The following is a 25252-nucleotide window of genomic DNA, read 5'->3' as shown; positions in this document are numbered from 1 at the left end:
ACATTTTTCTTATGGACATTGTTTTTTATGTTAACAACTACTGTTTGTCTAAAAAGATTATTTTGGTTGACTGTGTAAGACAGCTTGTCCACTCCGCATATAGGATGGCCTGACTATCTCTTAGCCCCTCCATCAACAAATGTTCCAAGTCATATGAGACTGTAATAATGAGGAACATGCATCCCGGAATTCATACAAACAGTATATCTTGAATCACACTTCCATGTGCCTTATCCATTAATTCCACTTCTGATCACAGGAAAACAGTGATCTTTTAATGAAAAATGGTTGCAAGACCAGTTTAACTACTGGTTGAAAAAAACACCTCTACTAACATTGGAAAACAGATCTTAAAATTTTAACTAAGCAACACCAGTGAGTAAAGAGATAGACTGATTGTAATTCGGAAATTTTTGAAAATTGTATGTTTTCAGATAAGTTGCAGAATGTGGTTCAGCTTTGGAAGAAGGGGCTGTAACATGCATTAACAAATCTAGTCAGTCTGTGCCATGATTTAGTTTGGTAGGGTATTCATTGAGTTATTTGACATATATTATCTGCTATTTCCCATACAAGCAAGTATTACAAGTTGGCTGCATATAACAGCAAGAGGATGATTTTCCGGTTTAGGTACACTACACTAAGTGTAGCTTGGTTTCCTCCTGAACAGAGTGGTACTTGGAAGAGAAGTGGCAGCTGGTTTAGATTATAATGAAAGATGACATAAGGTGAAACTTATAGATCACTTGGCATTGAATGATAAGAGCAAGTAGATGCCTAAAGGCAAATTTAGGAAGATTGCAGCTGCCTAAGCCAAAGAATGTGATAAAGAAAAATTTTGCCCACCCTTTAACGTTACATCCACAGTACCCCTTAAGGCAGGCTGGAGAATTGCTCTGAAGGTCAAGGTTGTCTGTAGTATAAGCCTTCAAGGAAGCTTCAAGCACAATAGGAATAAGCCCTCTAGGAATCTGCATGGCCAAAAATGCTAAGCATGACCATTTGTTCCCAGCCTTGACTGAACAAGATGTCAATGAGGCCGTTATGTGCATAAAGGACAGGCACTACATGGTAATGAATATACTTCTGACACTTCAGAGCAGTATAGACACAAAATCAGGCACGTGAGTATCTGTGTGTTCCCTTATTCTCAACAACAAATTGCTCTTGCCACCTGAAATTGTCTGTACATTGATGCTGCTGTGCATCCTTAAGTAACCGTGATCCTATCTGATCTGAGAAGTTTGGCAGCTACCAGTTTGGAGCTCAAACCAGGAAACTCCACAGCAAAATTCCCTCATTGAGAGGATGCTTCAGACATGCTAGGTTTAGAGACAAACACTGGTAGCACCAAGTTTATGACAAAGTAAAATGACAGATGTGAGCACTTAAAAAACCAGCCTGAAGAATGGTGGCAAAGTCTCATTTATAGAATGGACCAAGTGTTTATATTTCATGGGTAGAAGGAGGTCAGATACTATAATCTTCTCAATCTGACAAACTGTTTCATATTTCACAGTTCCCAGGAGAGTGCTCATAATCTCCAGTATGCAGGTTGGACTGAGACCTCTCTCTTGTTGCTATTGGACTGTATAGCAATAATGCAAAATTCCTGGGGGAAGAAAGAAAGAATAGCCATGGCAATCTGACTTTAAAGAAAATTGATAATAAAAGTACTTACTTGGAACTAGGGTAAGGATTTTATAATCCCAGTCACATGGAATGTCTAAACAAGGTATTTAAGTAGAGGCATCAGATGAGATTTCAGCTTCATTCCTTTCTTCAGGATTTTTTAGTGTCTTGTAAATGCTGCTTCTCTTGAACCTCCCTTATGCTTCACACTGGTGTTATAACTGAAAATAACAGAAGTGATTTGATGGGAGACTGGAAGGAAGTTTCTAACCCTGCTAAAAATGTTTTGAGGTCTTCACATGATTAGGATATGGGATAGAAATAGAGCAGATATGGACAATGGAAGGTAGATTACCAAGGTTTGTAGGGAAAGAGGATATATCCCATTAAACTAACAACTACAATAAGAAAAAACAGACCAGCTGTTTGACATATAAGTCCTTCTTGCATTGCTTAAATACTTAGACTATTTATAAGGACCTCCCACTATTAGTACAACACAGGTGGATTTCACTCACTTTCAGAGTGGGAATAATATACAGCATCATTATGTAAAAAGAGAGGTTAAGTGATCTGCAGAGAAGGCAGCTGAGAGAAGGTCTAACAACAATCTTCAACTACCTAAAGAATAGCTATAGGAAAGACAGAGAAAGAGATTTCTCAAAGGAGGACATTAAAAGGACATGAGGAAACAGTCACAGCTGCAGCAAGGGAAAATTCAACTAAATGTAATGAGGAAAAAATACCCCAAACAGTAATTAAACAGTTAAATGGCTTGCCTAGAGAGGCCAGGGAATTTTAAAAGATGGGAAATTTTCAGAACTAGACTGGATAATGTCCCAAGCAACATGTCTTCCCTTGAAAGTTAGCCCTATTTGAGAAGATTGGAGTAGATGATCTGCAGAGGTCCTTTTCAAGACAAATTATTCTGTGATTCTCAGTATATCTGCTACCGTGTAGCAGATAATTGTATAAGCTACTTCCAACCATAATGTACCTTAATTTGTTAACCACTAAGTAAATGCTAAGTGCTTGATACTGCAAATTTACAAATCTTAATCTTGTTTTTTTATACACATCATTTACATAAATGTTTATGCCAAAATTCACCATAGCATTCAAAAATTAAATTATATGCTTGGTATTATGCTTAATGTTAGCTATTGAAATTATTTACACAAGATCAGCAACACTAGTCAAGAACTTGGTACAGAAAGTGAAGATTAACTCAGCAAATTGGCATTACACTGAGAGCTGTGGATAAGCAGAATGTATCACCTAAACAGAAGTAACAACCACACTCCCTCCAAAACACACAGCAACACTGTTACTGCTAGTTCAAATGGCTGTAAATCTTTAATCATCTCAAGATAGCAGAATTACTGCTCAATTCATATGCCAAGGAATACCTTTCTCCAGCAAACGAATTCTTAATATGATGACACAGGGGTTCACAAGACTGTCACTTGCAGAATAACAAATATAACCTCACAGAGCACTAAAATTTTCATTTAACACTCCACATCTAAGTACTGACTATACTGTTCATGATCTGAGCCCAGGTTTCTGTTACATGCATTTCCTGTTACATTGAATTTATTTCAAAATTCAGTTTCCCAACACCTATCCCCTTCATTCACAATTGCCTTATACTATCACTGTTGAAACAAGATTTACAGAGATGTAAGAAGATTTCTTTGAATGATAATAAAAAGGAATGTCCTTTTAAAGGGACTAGCATATGGTATTACAAATATATTGATATTGTGTACTATATAGTATATTATGCATATGTACTCAGACACATCTCTCTCAACTTCTTTCACTTTCCTCACCTTGACAGAAATAAACACCAATACCTCAAATAACCTTCATAACCTCATGAATCCAGAATTTATTATCTGAAAAAAAATATTTTAATCTATTAAAAACAGGACATAATTTTCTCAGTTCCCATGTTTTAAGATTATGAAAATTGAGTGATACATTTTAAAGTGTACAGATCTGTAACAGAGACAGGAATCTGAAATATTTCTTATATATTAATACAATCAAGTATTAATATAATAAATATGAAATTTCCTGGTATACACTTATGAAATAGGAAGAAAGGCCCAAGTTTCCTAAAATTTAAACACTAGTAGTAACAACACATTATGTTGCATTCAGTTATGTCCTCTGTTCAAATTAGAGATGCTGCTGTATTTAGGAAACATATTATACCCGGGTCGCATTCCTGCGTAACTAACTTTACAGTCACTCCCTTTTCTTTAAATACTTGAGAGTTTTTTGTTTCTGCATGTTCTGAAGTGTCATCATTTATTGCCACAGGCACAATGGCTATATTTAACTAATAATGACAGCACTTGTCATTAGATTTTAAATCCACTAACACTAGTCTGACATATTATTTGAAGTATGTCTTAATTCTAAATTTGATTAAAATTACAAACATCCATCTTCTCTGCCAATCAACATATTTCATCCCCTTGCCCTGAACTTTTCTATGAACTCTTCAGGAAAATAGGTCATGGTACTAGTGTCCATTTAAACTAAAAAAGACTCCCAGATTGTGAAAAGGTTTTTATATACTTTTCACAAAACACAAAAGTTTAGGTTCATCAATGAATGATCAATGTTTTTCACTATATTTTATGTAATAGGGATCTGAAATCTAAAAATGTCTTTATAAAATTCATATTATATTTCCTTTTAAAAAAAATGAAGTTACATTCCATTTGGGAAATAATTGAAAATATGTAAATGATTACCAAAAAAATTGCTAATATTAGTCTAACAAAATAGGCAATCAATATTAAAAATTAAGCAAAAAATCCTATGATTATACTTAAACAGTCCAGAAGACAATGAAAATTGTTTCCAGAAATCAAAAATTCTGTGTTGGTACAGTTTAAAAGTAATAATTAACATTTGTTCATGTCATTTCCTCTGAATTCTTCCCTTATTTACACTCAAATAAACCTGAAATTACTTGGGGAATTAAACAGGTGTAAATGCCAAACAGAATAAATAAGATAAGCCCTGAAGAGACTGCAGCAACAATGCAGTATGATAAAAACATATAGAGACTGGGTGAAATGTCAAGACTCTCCAACTTTTTGGCTCTCAGCCCAAAATTCAATTGATAGGTTGATGGTTTACAATGAAACAATTTTCTTCCATTTGGCAGAGAGAAGAGAGAGAATGCCTTTTAGTCACCAGTGCTCTATGTTTATCTTCCCCATTTCTCTCAAATTTTTCTCCTGAACTTAACGTTCACCGGCTCTAGAATGATAATAGTTCGAAGACTGTCTGTCTTGTCCTGAATTGGGATGAATTTCTCCATTCCACACAGCTGGCAATCAATTTTGGTTTGAGGGTGGTTTTTTACATCAGGGGTCAGAGATGTAATTATAAGTGATTTTAAGTAGAATCTTACTGCAATCTACAGGTTAGTGGGGATATGGATCTCGATGTTTTGCATTTCTCAAAGAAATTTTCATTTTAACACTCCTGCTTAGTGCAAATAAAGGAACTAAGACAAAGGTTCTATAGGCCAAGATCCTTACCTGTTGTTATGTGAAAGGTATGGACAAAACCTTCTTATAACTCAAAATTTAGCCTGCATTTGTCTTCTGGGATACTGTTGGGGAGGTGTTAGGACTAAGTTCAACTACTGATTAGACAGAACTGTACTTTTCACGTTCAGTCTACATTGTTTTGGCTGTACCTTGTTGTTTCTATGTTCTTTTATTCAAGATACAATTTTAAGCCACATTTAGAAAATATTTTTCCAGTCTAGAAAATAGCATTATTCTTTTTTTTTTCTTACAAATTGCTGACTTCTTTACCATGATTATGTTCCCACTGCTGTAGATACCATAAAAATATACAGAAAGACAGCATTTCATATCCAGACATTTTATAGCTTGAGGACCTAATGCAGAAATCTATGAAGGAAGCTGTATCTCTCCCTTCAAATTCAAGTGGATTCTGCACAAGGCATCAGAGTCCACGTCTCCGCAAAACACAGTAGTAACACCTAACTAATACAGTATCATTCTTTGCTGCCCTAAACAAGAGTACAATATGAAAAACAGTTGTTCAAGAGAAACTGTAAGAAAAAAGGTAATAAATAGGGTATTTATATAAATATGGGATGTAGTAGATACTACCATTTCATAAAATCAGTTCTCCTCAACAAAAAAGTCAAGGCTATCTATAAAGGGTTGTCATCTCTGTTTAGCATCATATTATGTGTTTACTGGTTATCTAAACAATTCCATATGTATAACTAATCTTATGCTTAAGTAAATTTTGAATTGCAGCTTTTTAACTGTAATAAATTAAAAAAAAAAAAATAATCCCAAACAAACTATTCTTGAAAAAATATTCCTTCTGGTGATTTTTCTACTCTGACCAATTTGCCTTACTTGGTTTTATTTATGCGCATGTGGATGTGTACATGTGTGCGTGGCTATGGCTGTGTATGTAAAGGTTTTATCACACTGGACTATCAGTTAATAACTTGTAGTTAAATTGTCATCTCTCACTCCATAAAGTGTATTGGTTGTTCTCAGAAATCAAGCATCTGGTCAATCTGTCATAGAGGAAAATGTCTTTACGAATGAGCATCATCAAGTATACCACAAAGGTTTCTCATATTTCTTTAACAAAGTACCAAAACTAATGGACAGGAGAGTGAAGCCTGAAACCAAGAAAGTTAAAGCCTGACAATATACGTTTGCTATGATTATTGTGCCATCAATAAGACTGCATATATGTTGTTCAGAGAAACATATTTATCAAAACCTGCTGTGGCAGCTCTTGGGGGAACTCTATATCTATCTTTGCTTCTTGTGCCAAAGGAAGCCGTAGAGTTTGCTAAGTGATAAATCAAAAGGAGGAAAAGACACAGCATATTAAAGGTGGGATATTACCACTACATTCCTGTATAAAACCCACTAGATTTCAATGCCATTGAGTGGCTAGAAGGTAGGCTTAAATTTTGTGAAGAGTTCCAAAATAGCTGAGAAATTGGCATATTTCAGACTTCAAAAGGGTACCCATAATACAAGAGGGCTGTAAGATCTCTAACAATAATTTGAATCTAAATTTTCCATAGGAAAAGACTAAAATTAATTTTCTGTTAGAAATCCTTAAAACAAAACATAATCCAGGTTTTACTAGCATTCCTCTCAAAAAACAGGTTTTTGTCATTCTAACTTTTCAGGGTATGATCAAGCTGTTTTCTAAGTGTTCAATTCTACTTTGATATATGACAATTCAAGAGGAAACTTTTATAGCTTACAACAAATTTCTGTTGTGCAGCTTGAGATCTTCTACCTGCAAGATGGATAAGCTCATAATATATGATGAGATATGCATTTCTGCATATTTTATGACTACTTGTTATAGCATATTCCATTTTCAAATCAAAATTCCAGTACAAATATACTGAAATAATAACATATAATACAGTAATTACAGGACAGTCTGTAATAAAATGTATAAACTTCAAGTTCATAGAGCAGATGCATTTTTTCTGAAAAATAAAATGTAACAACTTCAAATGTTATGCATTAATGAGAAAAATATTATTTAGGATGCTGCTTGGAATTGAAACATTTCCAAATCAGTCAATAGTTAGAACGGTAAGAATCCATCATTCCACTGACACTTACTCTTTGTAGACAAGATGTCCTATTTTAAATGTATTCACACTATTTAAATTCACACTATTTAAATGTACTGTCAATTGGAACCTGTCTCAGTAAATTATTTCTTTGTAGTTCTCATGATATGTAAATTTTATTAAATAAATAAATAAATCTTTATCTCTTCATTTAAATACAGACCTGAAATGCACCATTAAGAACACTAAATATGGGATTACTTTCCCTAGTGGCCTCCTTGTCACAGTTTAGTACAAAGACACAAAATCTTACTCATTATTTTTAGTTTTAGTTTCAGCACTCAGTACTGGAAACATACACATTTTGGCTAGGTAGTAAAAATGTGAGCATTTGTGTACTAATCGTTTCCACGTCTAGTGTTCTTTTACTATAGTGATCCACCTAATGAGAGCTGGAGGTAGGTCATGAACAACCCTCTGTACCCACGCAATAAGATGCATTCATCAGATGAAGTGCCTTATGTGATCAGCAAAGTGGACCATGCTCTGTGCAAGGAATCCTTGTCAGTATGACTTACAAAAAATACGTGAACATGGCATATCAACAATAGCATTTTGGCCAAAATGCTGTCTGTAGGAGTGATTCAGTTTAACATCAGAACAGCTAAATTAGGCGTCTACTTGTAAATTATCTGTATGTGAGCTAGACATCTTAGTTCCCATTACAGTCAGCAGAGCTCTAGTAAGTATAGTCATATATCTGTAGAAATGCTTAGCTTCACCAGTCTGAAGGCTCCTGCAAAAATCACTGAAGTTACTCTCGGTAGTACAGTGAATTAGACCTGAGCATGACTGGTTTTGGATTGCAGTCTAAGTCCACAATTGAATGACCAGCCAAAACTCTTTTGCCTCCAACTTAGTAATGCTGAAGCACAATGAAGGCAAATGGCAAAGACAGAAACTGAAAAATTACTGGATGAAGGATGAAGTTTAGAAGAAGGTATGCTTATGGCAAAGACAGAAACTGAAAAATTACTGGATGAAGGATGAAGTTTAGAAGAAGGCATGCTTTCCACAATAGCATGACTGATAAAATAACCAAACTTTTTATGAAGGAGTAATAGCTAATAGATTATTTTATTGGGCAAGGTTCCTAATGTCACTGGAATTCAATTCAATAGAAGGAAATTACTAATAGTTTAAGAAATTGGTAACTAATACAGAAAAAATTCAGTACACTGGAGACATCTGAAACTCAATTGTAAAGAGGTGTAGGGGTACAATAAAAGCTGACAGGAGAAACACAAGCTATTAAAAAGACTAAATAAGAACATCCAATATATTCTGCAATTCAGTAACTGCTAAATATATAAGTATCTGCAAAGAAACTCTGAAGTATGTGGTCTTGCATATATTTCCAATGAACAATTATTAAATAGGACCATTGATCATCACCAAATTACATGGAAGAACAACATACTACAGAGCATTAACTCTTTGGCACAGTTCTGCAATACACTAGTTCCACAATATTCCCTAAAAATATGTTTTAAATGCTTGAGACTTGATGCTTTTTTGTTTTCTAAACATCTGTTGGGATGGCACCTTATAACTGATGTCACATGTATCTATTATAAATATTGGATTAAATTAAAAGAAGCAACGGCTTTCAATTTTTATCCTGGACCATGCAATTTATCAACTTATGTTTCAATCCTTAGTCACTTAATCTGAATCTCAATTTAAATTTTAAAAGGTCAGAAAGACGAGAAGGTGAAAAAATTCAAATAAACCAAGACATCAGCATCACTGGGAATTGTACTTTACCCAGGTATTTATACCACTTGAAGCAATGAAAATATATGCAAGATGTTACAATTCTGACAGACTGTGATTTATACAGTACTTGAGATACAGATTACCACAAAGGCACTCCTCTTGCAAATATTTGTGTGCAACTACACATGTAAGAAGTCTCTCTGCTTTCCATGGGACCACTTGTACATATCTGCAGGGTCAGGGCTTTACAGTATATCACTGATCTTCCATTACCATACAAAAAAAAAGATTTCTTACTGACATTTGACCTTGTTGTCTCTGCATTAAGGACTCAAATGCAGCAATCAATGTTTATACGGACAAGTCATACTACTCTATGCTCTCTTCTCAGTCTTGGGCTAGAGAAAGATAATATAAAATACGTACCATCTATTTCGATATTTTTATACATCTCTAAAACCTATCTTTAGTATATTGTAGGGTTTTTTTTAAATGTGTACATTGCCATTCATACTATGTAGAAATAAAAAAAAATGTAAGCAAAGTACTGTGCAACATTAAACAGAGAATTTATGATGTTTTTAACATCAGTTATGATTTTTTAGTATATCGAATTCTACACTACTGTTATATTCCAGTTCTAGTAGACTTGTAAATAGGGGTGGAAAAAGGCCTATTTTCTGGTATTGGAGGCTTTTCTACCTAAAGCAGTGACTTTTTCCTGTTATACTTACCCTTTTAATGGACACACAATATGTTACTCTGTGCCCAAGCTCACCTACTCTTTCTTTTCTCAAAAGACAAGGCACATCTGCCACCTGCTCTACTCTGTGTCCCAGCAACAACTGTCGAGCAGCAAAAAGATTGATTATCAGTCAAAAACCATTCAACAACACCAGATTTTGGTAGGTTAAGCTTGCTGATCCAGCAAGAGATGGTGTGAAATTTTCAGTAATGTGTGCCAACATTTTGGTGCTAAAAGAACAGCAGTGCATGTCACAATGAAACACAGCCAAAGATATGCAGACAAAGCACAGAAGTTTTTGTTTTGAACTTGGCTTGCAAGAGGAAAATGAGAAAGAAAAAAAGACTCGCTTAATGAATTTGAAAATCTATCATAACACTCAAGTCGTATGCATGGAGAAACTATAATAAGAGTACCAGTGAACACCTTGTAACAAATCAGAGCAGTACACATAAAAATACTGCAATAATACAGTCGTGTAAATGATTCATACAGTACAAATAGCAGTTTTATCATACACTTTTGCAAGAATAAACACAAAGGTCTGTGCCTTTTACTAAATATATAGCCCATTCATTACAGCCGTTCTAGCGACTGAATCACCTGTATTGTACTCAGAATAATTTTTGTGTTATCAAAAACAGCTTAGCATATATAAAATTCATCATGTAAGACACAGGCTTACTAAAATAAGTTTCATTCATTAATACCGCCATAAATATGTAAACAAACTTTTAATTACTGGGCTTACATCATAAAGGCTCTACTAATTAATATTAGATTTTTATGTGCACACAAAGTGGTATATTGTAAGCATTTTCTTAGGCAAAAACCCAGTAATGAGTACTATACAGATATCTTCTTGAAATGTATTTGTACCAAGTCATATCCATCCGTAAAAGACTTAGTGAAAGACGCTATTTTGAAATTCAGAATGAAAGATTCAACACTAATGTATATCTCCTAATACTTCCCAAGATAACAAATGCTATTTAAAAACTGTTGGACAAAAACCCCAAAGGCTTATTTCTAAAGAAATAAGAAAAAATAATGCCCAAAAGTGCATATATATATATGTATGTATGTATGTGTGTATATAAAATGTATACAACATATATAGAAAATATGCACGGTAGTTGAACGATTTGTCTTTCGTTTTTCTTCTTTGCTATCCCTAACTTTAAAAAAACATATCACACATTTTACTACTACACGATTATACAAATTGGAATATTTCACATAATGTTAAACAATTTATCTTATTTGCATTTCTCATTGTAATTGTACACTGGAATTGTAGATTCCTACCTACATATACACTATCCTAATAATAATTTTGATCTTTATAATACATTAGTTTATATCAATTAAAAGTTCTTTACCACAAATGACAGTTGAATTAATAGCTTAATAAAATACCCAACTGGTATCTTGAATTTGATACTGAACCCTATTTAAGCTACATGTTATAAAATGTTAGCACAAATTTGCTGCAGAAATCTCACAAGGTACTTCATGATCGTAAAATATGACAGAGAAACATTTACATTCACATTTAAACTGTAAAGGATTCAGAAATAGTTTTTCCCCCTTGTAAAAAAATAAAACATAATTACTAGTTTGGTAAAGGAATGAGAACGAAAGAAGAAAAATATCAATAATGTTCTTACCAAACAATCTACAATTAATAAATCATAGTAAAGTAGATATTACCTATTGCTGTATTAAACTTTCAAAAATTTTGAAAGAATGACATTAATTAATCCAATCTTATATTCTGGAATATTTTTGCTAGTGGAATAAGCCTAATTAATTATGTCTTTTTGAATGTCATTGAAACTAAACAGTAAATTCAATAATCTCTTTACATTTTCACCATTTAACCTCCTGCAGGCTCCCTAATGTCTATTCAGATCTATATTAAATTAAGTACCAATGCTAATGAAGGGCAATAAACGTGGCTGTCAGTAGATTTTTCTTTCATTAAGCACATTATCCTCTTACTGAGCTGTAAATGAGTAAACATTAGTTTTGTTAAACCATGCAAAAAGACAGGGTGAAAATCATTTTTAATTGCACCCCTTAAGCCATTTGCTGGGGGTTCTCATTTTGGTTTTTGAGGTGGTTTTATTTACCTTTTATTTTTTTGAATGGATATTAAAAGGTCTCTCCAGTTGAAATATAAACGTCGGCATCATGGGGTATGTCTTTAGGTTCTAGTACTTCAGTGCTGTCTGCCAAGAACACTCATTGTGCAGCCATGTTCAGATTCAGCTTTTCAGAGCACTCCTCCAGCAGCTAAATGAATGCAAGAGGTAAGGAATACTGATTACAAACGTATTTATTTTATGACCAATATCTATTTAGAAAAAATAAAATTGGAAATAAAAAATCCTCTCTCCGCTAATTTACCAATCATAGCAACTGCACTACAAGTCATTTAGTATTTTAGTGACTATTACTAGAAATCATAGGATAAGAAAAACACATAACCTTAAAAAGAGTGATTTAAAAGTATTGTGCTCTTGCCTTTTAATGTCAAATAACATTGTACATTAAGCTGTAACTGATTTCACTTAACATTTATAAGATTTTTTAACAAGTCACACATTTTAGCAACATAGTACAAGGGACAAAAATTTTCATATAAGCTTGTTTTTAAGGAAAAAAGGATTTACACTAGAGTTTGAAGCAAACGCAACAAATCAACTTTATGCATGCAAGAAAATTTCTGTTAGAGGTTACTGGCTTAATTAAAGACCACAGAAACTTTCGCGAAGATCTTTCTTGTGCCATTTTTGTAAGCTATGAGTATGATTACATTCGGCCACTGCTTAATAACTTTGGATACTTCAAATGACCTCTGGACATGCCAGAGTTTTGAAGCAGAGAGCACAGTTAATTCTGTTGAAAAAATCCAGTATAAGATATTAAAGAAACAATCCAAGATAGCCGTCTTATTCTTTTCCAATTTTTTTCTCTTTTTTTTTTTCACTTTTATAATAATTGTGTGAAAAGAAAATCCAAACATATGGTCATTAAAATTCTTCACAGTTTAAGAATTCAGTTTGCAGCACCTAATTTATAAATATAGAAAATTGGACTGTTATAAGCAAAATAGACTTAATCTGTCCCAAATTGAGTTTAATCAGAACTTGTAGAATACTTGGAAAGTAGTCGCTTCATTCCACTATGAAGTTCTTTTATGAAATATCTTAAGAATTTCACATGAAAATAAATCATCTAATTTTAAAATTATTTTTCAGAATCTATCACCACAAATAAATATAAAATATAATTTTATTGATTCTGAGAAAACCTGTAATTAAAGAGCACTTTCAGTGTATAGTATGCAGGTTACTGCTTCTAGTTTTAAAAAATAAGAACTCATGATAAGCTTTTCTCAGGCAAAATTTCAATCAAATTGACAGCAATTATGCCTGTACAGTGACTGCAGACTGTGTCTTATCGTTAATTGTTTCTGTTCCCCAGATAGCAAAATATATTCAATGCAGCTGCCAGAACAAAATTAAATAAATTAATAATCAATTTTTCCAAAAAATCATAGTACTTCAAAATGCTCGTACCACAAACTTCTAAATAATAACACGGTAAGACTATTTTTTAAAAGAAAGAGAAAAAAAAAAAAAAGGAGGGGAAAGCAGATTTATAACAGAATGCCATACTTCAGATAGAACATTTGTGACATAAGGTCTCCATCCTAGTCTGCAACAAGAGGTTCCCATGCAGAACTCCAAACTGGTTTGCGGCTTAAAATTTTAATTTACCTCCCATGAAAAACCTTGGGAATTTTTCCAATCATTCCAACCAGCATTGAACTGATACTTCACTTAAACCATAATGGCATGTAGGTAATCTGATATATTTTAGTTTCCACATTTCTTGAATGACAAAATGGCCACATGAGACTTTTAGGTTTTTTGTCTTTTTAGCATTTCTTAAGCAAATAATGCTATTAAATCAGTGTAGCTACATTGGTGTTGAGTCCTAAACCACATAAATAAGAAAGCCAGAATGTGGCCCCCTTCAAAAGTATCAATATATTTTCTGTTTGGGTTTAAAGTTTAAGACTTTCATATACCAGGGGACAAGTATATTAAAATACGTGTCTTATCATACAAAATTAACAACTGCAAATACTTTGATGGTTTTGGATAAAGCACTTTCAGAAAATGTTTACAAAAAAGAAATTTAGAGCTATTTGTATTGTATTTGAGGTCACATCTGCACACATCTGCATGAGGGGATATCATGATAACTATAATCTAGTTTTGTCTCAGTTTACAACAATTTCCCTACTCAAAATAAAGGCACAACAAAAAGCTTTTGATGAGGAGATCTAAATTAAACACACTAAAATACACTTTTGTTCACCAGGTCTTCACTTTAATCACCTTTATGGTACATTGCAGAATCCAATTGTCCTCTTGGATTTTCCAGACAGAATCAATTCATTTTGGATTAATTATGGAGAATCACATTCTCCTTCACAGAGGGTCAACTTGGTGGATATTTCCTAGCTATTGTTAAGTCCATTAAAAATTTGTAAAGCAAACTTGGAAGCCTGGTTTATTGTCATTTTATTTGTCTTTCAGAAATGTTTAATGAAATCAATAAGGTTTTAAAAAGGATATACTGTAAGAAATTGTTAGGGTAAGACATCTGAATAAAAATTAACAAGGTCTGGTTTAGTATACCAACTGAATCATCATTACAAGGTGACTGAACTGCAGGAGTCATGATTAAAAGCAACAGAGAAGAGCTTTGATTACCTTAGCTGACCTGTGGGTACACTTTCAGCTCTGTTTCTCTTGGATGGTGATATAAGACAGAAATTGTCTGTACTGCTTGATTTGTAGCTGTCTATATGTCTGATACTCCATCACAGCTCTGAACTGATTTTGTTTGATGTGTAGAACAATCTTGAAGTCTTGACCTTCTTGATACCATTGCTGATTGCCAGCAAATGTTATGGGCAAATAGAAGTTGTCTAGAGCTTTGCTTCACTTCCCTTATTTTTAACAGCTATTTTTGCATAGCGAGGGAAACATTTTCTGAAACAGAAATATAATAAATATAGTTAAAATTTTATCTTTTTGCTCTGATCTTTCAACTACTTTAAACTACTACTGATTGTACAGACTTCAGAAAAGCCTACAACAACTTAAAGCTGGAAAACACCTTACAAAACTGTTAATAGTTTCATCCTGATTCTTTTATCTGTTCAGCTCAATTAATCTTTGCACAAGCTAAAATCAGAATGGGAATTGTATAAAGTGCTATAGGACAGGATTATAGTGAGATACAGTAGGTATTCCAGCTATACTAAACTGCACTAGCACTGACTCTGTGTTAGCCTTTCTTTATGCAAAATGAACATAAAATTATCTCACAAAGTTTTTTAAAAAATATATTTTATTTGCATAAAAGCATTAAAAATAATGAGAACAAAAGCTTCCAACTTTCCATTTAAGGCTACTATTAATGGCACAAAATTACTTCATACCATAGACCAAAAGTCTAGATGGAATATTTACCCATATGACAACCACACAACCTAATTTTATGCAGTCTTTGGAAGATCCAAGTTAGCACTAGTGTAGCTGTGCCAACATTAGTATCAAAGATCAAAAAGAAGCAAGAAAGGAATCAGATTAGACTAAGCCCTCATTCTTCTTTCATATTCAAATAATTCTTAAGTGTCCGAATATTCCCATTATAAATTGTAAAAATAATGTCACAACAAAACTTCAAAATTCATCCACATGGATTGCAGTAGGTTTACCTAGGAAATCTCTAAACTAATATACTATCAGAGGAGTACTAAATATTGGAGTTCAAACAAAACTCTTTTTAGTATTATGACTCTGGACACACTATGCTGTATTTTGTATTCAGACTAGTGAAAGCAAGAGGACAGAATTTTTTGTAAATATTATTTTTCTTAAAAGACCATTTTGTTACCCACTTCAAAAGCAGGGACGTAACTACAAAACCAGAAACAAATTTCTTTATACGACAAAAATCTATTAATTGTCATTATTCTGTCAATAACTTCCTTCTTTAGCAGATAACATCCTTACTTACTACTCATGAACTATTTTGATGGAATATTAAAAATACTGTTGGTATTAACTAAGAGCTATCTTGTTTATGTGACAAGTAAACCATTATGTAAAGTGGTCTGGTGTAGCAAACAGCTACTACTTTTCAACAATACACAGTACCTACGAAACGTCCTGTCACTAAATTACACTATATAGGGAAAATACCTACAGGACTACTACTGTTATTGATCCCCAGTCCTTGTCCAGCTTTTTCTTAAAATTTCCCACCATCACAACATTTATCGGTACAGTGCATGTAAAGCTTAGGCTACATCTGCACACACTCCAATTCTTTAACTGATGTGGTTTCAAACAGAAAATGCAAGCATTTTTTCATACTTTGAGAAAACTCAAATTTAGATGTAACCCTGGTGACCATCCTGCTGAAGATTAAACACCATAAAATGAAAGTCTTGATATGTGATATCCACATAAAAGAGTCAATTTGAAATGGTGGTCACCAGCCAGGAATAACAGCTTGGTACTCCATATTAATTTCTTCTTAGTCAATGGTAAATTTTGCTAGCTGCTAGGACCCAGATGTTGCGATCCTATTTTTATGGCACAAGTAAAGATGCCCAGATAGAGATAAAGAGAGAAAAGATTTTGAAACCAGAAATTTAAATGGGAAAAAAATGAAAAAAACTAAAAACCTAAAGAGCTCTAAAAACTTTTTTCCCATTTAAAAGCAAATAAACTGCTGTTTGTTAAAGACCAAAGCACTGCGGTCTTTTTGTAATTATTACAAAATGAACCTTTACTTTCAGGTAGTTCTGCAGGCTGAAATTGTTTAGCAACATCAGATCAAAAGTTTTATTCTATTGCTCTAGTGCAATTTTCTGATTATTCATTATTGTCAAAGTAAAGCACATTTCACCACATTACTTCTTTAAATAGAAAACAACAGTTTGCTAAAGAAATGTAAACAGTCCATACAGTTTTCTAAGATAAATAAATTTGCATATGACTAATACTTTGTTCCATAAGTGAAAAACCAAGTTAAGTTAACAGACACTGGTTCAGTAAAAGCTATACAGGTCAAAGTTATCACACAGTTTTGGATGTGAATTCAACAGCAGGATAATGACAGTTGCCAAGGATTTGTACTTGCTGTCGGTTACTACTAGTGTTGCCTGTCAAATTGTCTCTTTTTTCTTATACAGAAGCCATGGAATTTTTTATGGATAGCAATTACTTACAATATACAATGAAGTACATCAGATGTAACAACCACCCTTTTAGCCCTTCATTATTTGGTCGTCTCTTTGTTGTATCTAGTCATCCATTTTCACCTAAATTTATTTATAATGTATATTTGACAAGCTTGTATTCTTTGCTTTATTTTTTTTAGTAGTCATTCAAAAGATACACTGAGTTACTTTAATAGTCTCATATTTAAATTTAACTTATTTTTATACTTGCACTTCACATTGGATTTCTCAAAAAAAGCATTATTTGCATAGCAAAGGCATTTTATTTATCTACCAACGGTATTAAAAATTAAATTAATGGCCATATCAGATCTTAACCACAATGGAGGGGTTAAGCAAATTTATATTTATTCATTATTTGTTTGCATTGTTAAAGCATTTTTCTCCAGCCATGTTACGTTTCATATTTTTTGTACTTATGTTATTGTTGCACTACATGCATGTATGCTCCAGATAACCATGTTAACATATCTTTATATTGAGATATATATGAACATGATGTTTCATATATTACAGTCCTGAAACATTTTTTGGTACAGGCCTGCATTAACTAACATCATCAGACTTGTGAAAATTCTAAATTTTATTTTTTTATACAGGAAATCCAAAGCGTATGTCAATTACATGATAAAAAACAAAGCCTAACAGTTTGGTAAATTTACTGTGTTTGGGAAACTGCCCTCATAATAATTCACCCAACAAAGGGCAGCTTTATGCACATCATCTGTATCACTTTGGGAAAGACCTTCTTCAACAAATAATGCCGCAAACCTCACACCTGCCAAGTAAACTAAACTGTTCTCAGTTCATACCGCAGTTGGAAAGAAAAAGTGATGATTGTTTTCCTTTTATTAGGAAAGCCAAATCTTCTCCTTTTCTCCTAATACACTTTCCAATTACAGGCTATCACAAAACTACAATCCATTCTAAATGAATACACCCTGAGTAATAACCTAATAAGTACAGGCTGTGTGTGAAACTCATGTACCACTAAAATTGTTGGGAATTTTGCCAAAGTCTTGAATGAAATTTTTTTTCCTGGATCTCTCAGTCGATGAATAGAAAGAAACTGCTTCTTTCTCTGTCACTCCCCCACTGAAACCCTGGCATCCCACAGACCTCTGGGCATGAACGTTTTTTCTCCAGTGTGCTAAAGAGAAGAAAAGAAACTATACTACTCGTTAGGCTAGTGGTGCCTAACACAGAAGAAAATGTTTAAACAATTATTTTTGGATATCACAATAATCTGATAGCATTTCCTATTTCTTACTTAGCCAAGAAACTAGACAGCACACAATACATCTCTTCTGTCTCACCCCAAATGCCAGAGAAATGGATTTTCTTTCAGTGCCTGGAACAGATAAAACCTACTCAACGCCTGGTGAAGGAAGCTGCCATGCTACGGAAAAGAAATCAGGGCAAAAAATAGAAACATACATTTCCTTGACCAGCATAAGCGCTCACAAAGCAATTGCTCATTAAGTCATCATCATAGCATAGTTTTCTACCTACGTAGACGACCAGGTCAATGGAAAGCTGTAAAAGTTTGAAACTTAGGTGTTACTTACACTTGCACAGTTAAAGTGGCTACCATCTGCTCCCGTGCTCCTCCTTGAAGCAGGGAAAAAAGGGCAGCACACCTTGGGACGCAAATGGCGGTAAGGGCCCTGCCTGCACGCCCTGCTGGGGATGTGGCTGCTGGGCTCAGGGCCAGCTTGGAGAGAGCGCAGCTGAGGGCTGCCCCTCCTTCCCTCTGGTGACCGCGGGGAGCTGCCAGACAGCTCTGCGGGGCGGTCCAGCGCAGGCTGGCCCCCTTCTGTGGGAGCTGCGTGCCAGCCGTGCCAGCCGCAGCTCAGTGCGTGGCCTTGCCCGCATGGCGGCCGTGCGCCCACCGCAGGCCCCGCTCATCTGCACCCTGGCCCCGGCCTGTGGGCTGGCTTCCCGCCTTGGCCTGAGCATGGCCCTGTCACCAGACCGGCTCCTGACCCATGCTCCTGGCCCAGCCTCGGCTTGCTGGCCGCCCCAGGCAGTGGCCACCCTGGCTGGGCCTGGCCTGGCAAAGCGGCTGCCCTGTAGCCCGGCCTGCAGGCCCCTGGTCCCCAGGGGAGCCGCCTGGGAGCTGCACGCTGGCCAGGGCTTTCGGGGGACAATGGCATCTCTTCCCTGCAATAAATACATGCAGTGGCTTGTCATTTCAAATCATTCTTATACGTTCTACACCACAAAAATATCTTCAGCTCTCCTGCCTGAAATCAGTCACTTACACCATGCCTCAGCATTCCAGTTTGCTGTCTGACCAAAGAGGAAGAACTGGTACCTAAAGAACCAAAAAACCTTAGGAGACAGTTATTTTACAGATTCCAGGTCTACTAAGTCAGCGGCAGATGGATCTGGTACAAAGGGTTCACAGACACTGAAAGAACTAAAATTTTAAATAAAAGACAAAAGTTGAAAATCAACGTTATCTGTAGGGTTTTGAGATATTTTCCCCCTGAGTAAAACTGAGAGTGTACTATACAGAGAAAGTACAAAAACATTTTGGTTTACTTCACCTTTAGTCTGAGACTGATGCAAACAAAATATTTACTCAGTTATATTTTTACAACTTATCACTCAGCAGCAAATTAAGCATCTTTGACAAATGACACGAGTGAAAAGTTGCTATGGCTTTACTCATACATTTTTTGCTAATGTAGGCTGTACATCCATGTGGCATGAAGACATTTGCAAAGTTTAGAGCTCATCATATTTTTGTGATGATGCACATGCCATATGGCATTTTTCCTGAGCACTTATTAGACTTCTTTTGTTTGCCATTTCCTGTTCAGAAGTACAAAAGATCGTAACTAAAATGAGAGCATAAGCTTTTTGTTAATTGTTAAGACCGATGATTAAGTAGTTAATAGAAAACTGAACCAATCCTGTATCATAATTTTCTCCACAGCTTTTGAGCATGTGGTGGGGGCTGACAGAGTTTCATTTGGATACATACATACTTTACATTGTTCTCCTTTCTGGAGTATCAAGAGTTGGAACCGAAAGGGAAATTTGAAGGCTATAAATATAGAGAGAAAAGACATTCTCTATGGCTGTAGATTACTATCTGATTATCTGTATATATAATCAAATCAGAAACACCTATACTCAAGTCAGACAGATTTTCAATAAAACCATCTCTTCTCATCTTCTCCCTGCTGCCCCCTATCTCCTCCACCCCTATGAAGATGGAACAACTACTACGTTTCAGAGGTTGTTTCTACAAAGACATCACCAAGATCTCAGGAACTTTGTAATTATTTTAGTCCTTTTAACAGGAAGGGTTCTTTTTGTTTTAATTTAGGGGAAAACAAGTATGTGATAGACCTTCAGATAAAATGACCTGAATCTAGGTCAAAATTTGCATAAACCTAAAAAAGATCACTGGCTTTTGGACATATATACAGTCTACTATTTTCCCTGTAATGGACTGATACAGACCAGTTGAAAAACCCTTAAACTGTACTTTTTTATGCATGAGACCTACCATCTGGTGAGCAAGTTACCTGTGAAAAGGAAACTTTCATGGTGTTACTGCAAAATCTATGCTGGCAAAATCTTACCAAGTAAGCTTTTAAAGTGAGTGCTTCTTTTAATATTGAATGAAGATCAACATTTGAATATACGTTTTACTTCAATGAAAAGAAACAACGCATAATTTACACAGCTGTACTGTTTGCCAGAAACAGGAGTGTATGGGTTAATGCCTGTAACAGCTTAGCAATCACAGCTACCAGCAAAACTAACAGTAGCAGTAAACACCAAAGCATATCTGAAGCTGGCCTTTACAGCTTCAGAGCCAATGCCTGCAAATACTTACACAGTTGTTTAATATAAAGCACATCAGTGTGTCCATTACTTCAGTGCAAATAGAAGTATATATCCTTCTTTGCAGGACTGAAGCGCTGTTGTGAATTTCTTCAACAAATGTTTGCATTTGAAGTATATATTATCACTTTCACAGTCTAAAAAATGCAGACAAATCACCATGGCCAACTTTCAATACTCCATTCATTGAAAATACCTTAAAAACTTCTTAATTGTACAAACTGATCCATTTGCCTAGTTATACAAAACAGGTTGCTGTTTCATTGCCCTCCCATATTTCTTGAATTAATCTTTCATCTAGATTTTTTGTTAAGTTGATTTACTTACTTTTTGTTGATAGAATTATTTTTTAATGGTATGTCTGTATAGAATCTAGCACAATGGGCCCTGAACTTGCCTGAAACATCAATGGACAACAACCCCACCCCAAATCAACATTAAGGTAACAACAAGGTAATAAAGTAGAACAGAGTAATTCTATAAGCCAAAAAAAAGCCAACAATATTGCTGAAGTACAATTTTAATGTCAAACTAGCTGAATCTCAGAACCAGTTACAACAAACAGAAAAATGCAGATGTTTTCAGTAACATTTATTTCCATTTGACTGGATTGATCTTCTGTGACTGAGTACTATTCCTCTTTTACATATCTTCACCTTGAAACACTCATTGGTGATACGCATTATCTTGAAACAGCTTTACTTAGCATGTGCTTGCTTTTGTAAATTTTACTCAGTCTAGCTCAGCATGCAATCTGATGATAAAGTAATACGATCTAATGACTAGCTGATATGAAAATGGGCAGACTTTCTCCCCTCTTCCATCTCTTCTCCTTGTCCTGGACAAGTTCTTCAGCCACCTTCTCTGTGCTGGCACTGACGATGACAAATCTGTTCAGTGGAGATAAATCAGCAGAAAATTACACATTTTTTGGCAGAATCAGATTATTTGCCAGTTCTCTCCATGAATTATTTCACTGTGTGGTCACACAAAAGGCAGTGCTGATGCAAGGGCAGCAAAAGTACTGGACAGAAGACCGTGAAAAAGGAATGGCAGAAGAATTCTGCCACTTTCAGTGGCAACTAGTCATTAGGTACCCGTATCTTCAAACTACACCTTTAAGTTCAAACTGAAAAGACAACAGGAGTTTTGCTTAAGCTAAGACTGAAAAATATATTAAAGTGGTATTTGAGGTATAGAAACTACATTCTTTCCTGTAACACTAAAAGGCATTTTATTACTTGTCACCAGACTTAGAAAACACTTTAGTCTTTAAAAGAATAAATGTAATGGAAAAATGTTAATCAAAATTATGGTAAATTACGAACTGTTTCTCTAAAGAAAATAACCAAAAAGCCAATTAGACCCATGCTCCTCTTCAACAAACTTGTGGAAACATATCCAATTATCTTGGAAAAAGCCAATTAAAATAAAATGAAGAATCTAAATACCAGAACTAAATATTTCATTTTATAATTACATTTCTCAAGAAGCTGGTTTTAACATAAACTGTGAAATACTGTCAATCTGACATGTTTGCAAGCTTTATAGACACCACAGTTGTTGCTCCGTTGCCTTTGTGTATATTGCAGTTTACATCAGCAAGTAACCAATGTGACATTAAACATGCCTGTTCCTGATAAAGGTTTTCAAACGTCTGAATATTTGTTTTAAGTATATCAGAATAAAGATGAAGATACATCAACAGAAGGATTCTTATTTAGTCTTTTCTTTACGGGAATTTAAAGAAGAAATATGACATAACATGTAGCTTTATACACATGGTTAGCAGCATGTGACTATGCAGAATGTGAACATATGTCCAAGAGGGATGGGAAGAAAAGAGGTCCTTTTGTTTGAAAAATCCACATGCAATCCAGGCACAACTGCAATTTTAATACTGACTGGATGGGTATTAAAACTGCTCTGTGTTCTGTGACTGACATGAAAAAAAGGAAAGCCATAAAATGGCACTCTTTCAGAGTTGCAGAGGGATATTGAGAACAATGTGTATCACAGAGACTTATTCCTTTCCTAGCATCTCACAGAGCATGATGCAATTCTGTATTAATAAATTCTACTGAGCCTACATTACAAAACTGTGGTTGAAATTACAAAATATGAAAACATTTACTACATAATGTGCAGGAATACAACTGGGAAAAAAACAAGTTGCTTTTTACGTATGTTTAATTTAAACTTTGGAACAGAGTCAGACCTTGACTTCAGACAGCATAAATAAGATTCATTAAAATGACCATGAGGCCTCAGTAGTAAGGACATGGTGGTACTGGCCTAGTCATGCTACTTTTTTCATTTGCAGGCAGCCAGTACAGGAATAAGGCCTTTTATAGGATGACAATGTCCCAAAGGAAATCCCATTATGATGAAAGTGGGGATTAGAATACACCATATTGACAAAGCATAACCAAGTAATGCTAGTTTATTGATGAATGAGACCCTTACTTTCAGACAATATTGTGCTAGTAACTACCTGTTGTTGACCCAGGGAATAATTTAATACACATGTGAAAAATCCACATCTTGGAGGATTTAACACCAGAAGGATTTCTCCACACTAGCACTGTTTCTCGTTCCCTCTTCATTCCACCACTGGCCACTATCAGAGAGAGAAGGCTAAGTATGAGCTTAACCCTGTCTGGCTGCTCTTAAGTTTTTGACTGCTCACAGACGAAATCAAATTAAGACAGTAACTGGTTGTGAGGTTTGCCACCATGAGAAAACACTCCATTCCCTTTTTTTTTTTTTTACTAACACAGCAATTTTGGAAGCTAAAATATTATGTTAATAATGTGATTTTTCAAATGCAGTTTGTTCAAATTATCAAGCTTGCAAAGTCAAGCATTGAAAATAAAGATAAAAATATCAGTTTGCACATGCAGTTTTTGTTTATTACACAGATTCTGACAGACTTAGTGACATAATCATTTGTTTTTATGATTCCTCCAGTTCACTTGCATCACTGAGCCAGAAACATGCAAGGAAATGCAGCGAGAGAGAACTGTCTCATGGGTAAGGTCTGATGCCCCAGATAAATTGAATAGCTTTCTTGTCTTTGTCTTAAAATTCTAAAGTGATATTAAGTCATATCAACCAAAATTTCCTAGGAAAAACACAAACACATTTTCTAGATACCCAATTTGGAGCATCTGTGACCTGGTTTGTAGTTCTTCCACTAACTGAAAATGAAGTCTGCTCTGAACACAGGAGATGCATTATAAAGACACATTATATAAATCTAAATTACAAGAGTTTCATATTACAAAACACCACCAACATTTATTGTTACTTTGACACTTCAATCTTTGTGCTTCTTTCCTCCCTGTCTGAAAAGGAACTGATGATATCCTTTGAACTTTTAAGGCCAACAATATAATCGTGTCATAAAGACTTACTAATTAAAGCATGAAACCAAGTAAGATTCTGTAACTGCTGTTTATTATGGATGTTTATTATCGATGACTACATCTTCAGAACAAAATTTGAATATAGGTCCATACTTTAAAAAAACAAGTCATATGAACATTCCTAATTTTTGGTAGAGGCTGGAGTCCCTCGAGAATAGAAGCACAATGCAAATAAGTGATACATTACAATGCATATATACCAAGTGGGTGAAAAAACATGGGAATAGCTGGTTCTCGGTTCAGCCAAGTGCACAGCTTTTAATACTGTTTTAATGCCCAAATATTAAGTAAATATTTATGGAAAAAAAGTAGGACAGGAATAGATATGACTCCAGTGTAAATATGGCAGGCTACAAAAGAGAGATAAATAATTTGTCACAGGGCACAGGAGTAAATGCCATGCTGATCAGTGTTAGCAAAGCGAGGAAAGGTATGAGTATCTTTGTCTTTCTCTCAGTTAATGTATGCCTGGTTTAGACTGATTGACACTGCACTTTAAAGACAAAAACTAAGTCATGAAATCTTTCAAATTACCATATTTGACTGAATTTTCATCCACTGATTTTACTCCACCTGCAGCACACTAGACAAGGTAATAATTTATGATAATTATATGAAAATAGACAATTAATATTCATCACCTCTCATTTCTCATCACTTTAGATGATCAGTAATGCAGAGTAAAAATGCTGTCAGATTTCTAATTGCTTTGTAATGGGCCTGAAATAGGGAAATCGTTAAAGACAAACAATCTGTCACTTGTCTGTTACCTTAACTATCTATCACTTAAAAAAACTCTCATTAAATACATTGCTAATGAACGACAAAAG

The 25252-nt window shown here is 34.6% G+C and overlaps 1 long non-coding RNA gene across 3 annotated transcripts in view; it reads right to left on the bottom strand.

Moving 5' to 3' along the window:
- LOC119154214 overlaps positions 1–12080 on the bottom strand; it is a 190401-nt gene extending 178321 nt beyond the window's left edge. For all 3 annotated transcript variants that reach the window (XR_005106378.1, XR_005106377.1, XR_005106379.1), the window contains exon 1: positions 11927–12080. This is a non-coding gene — a long non-coding RNA (uncharacterized LOC119154214). The remainder of the gene's footprint in view (positions 1–11926) is intronic.
- Positions 12081–25252: the final 13172 nt, after the last annotated feature.

Source organism: Falco rusticolus, chromosome 10 (assembly GCF_015220075.1).
Source record: "Falco rusticolus isolate bFalRus1 chromosome 10, bFalRus1.pri, whole genome shotgun sequence".
In the NCBI taxonomy this organism is placed as follows: Eukaryota; Metazoa; Chordata; class Aves; order Falconiformes; family Falconidae; genus Falco; species Falco rusticolus.
This window is presented reverse-complemented; position numbering and strand designations above follow the sequence as displayed.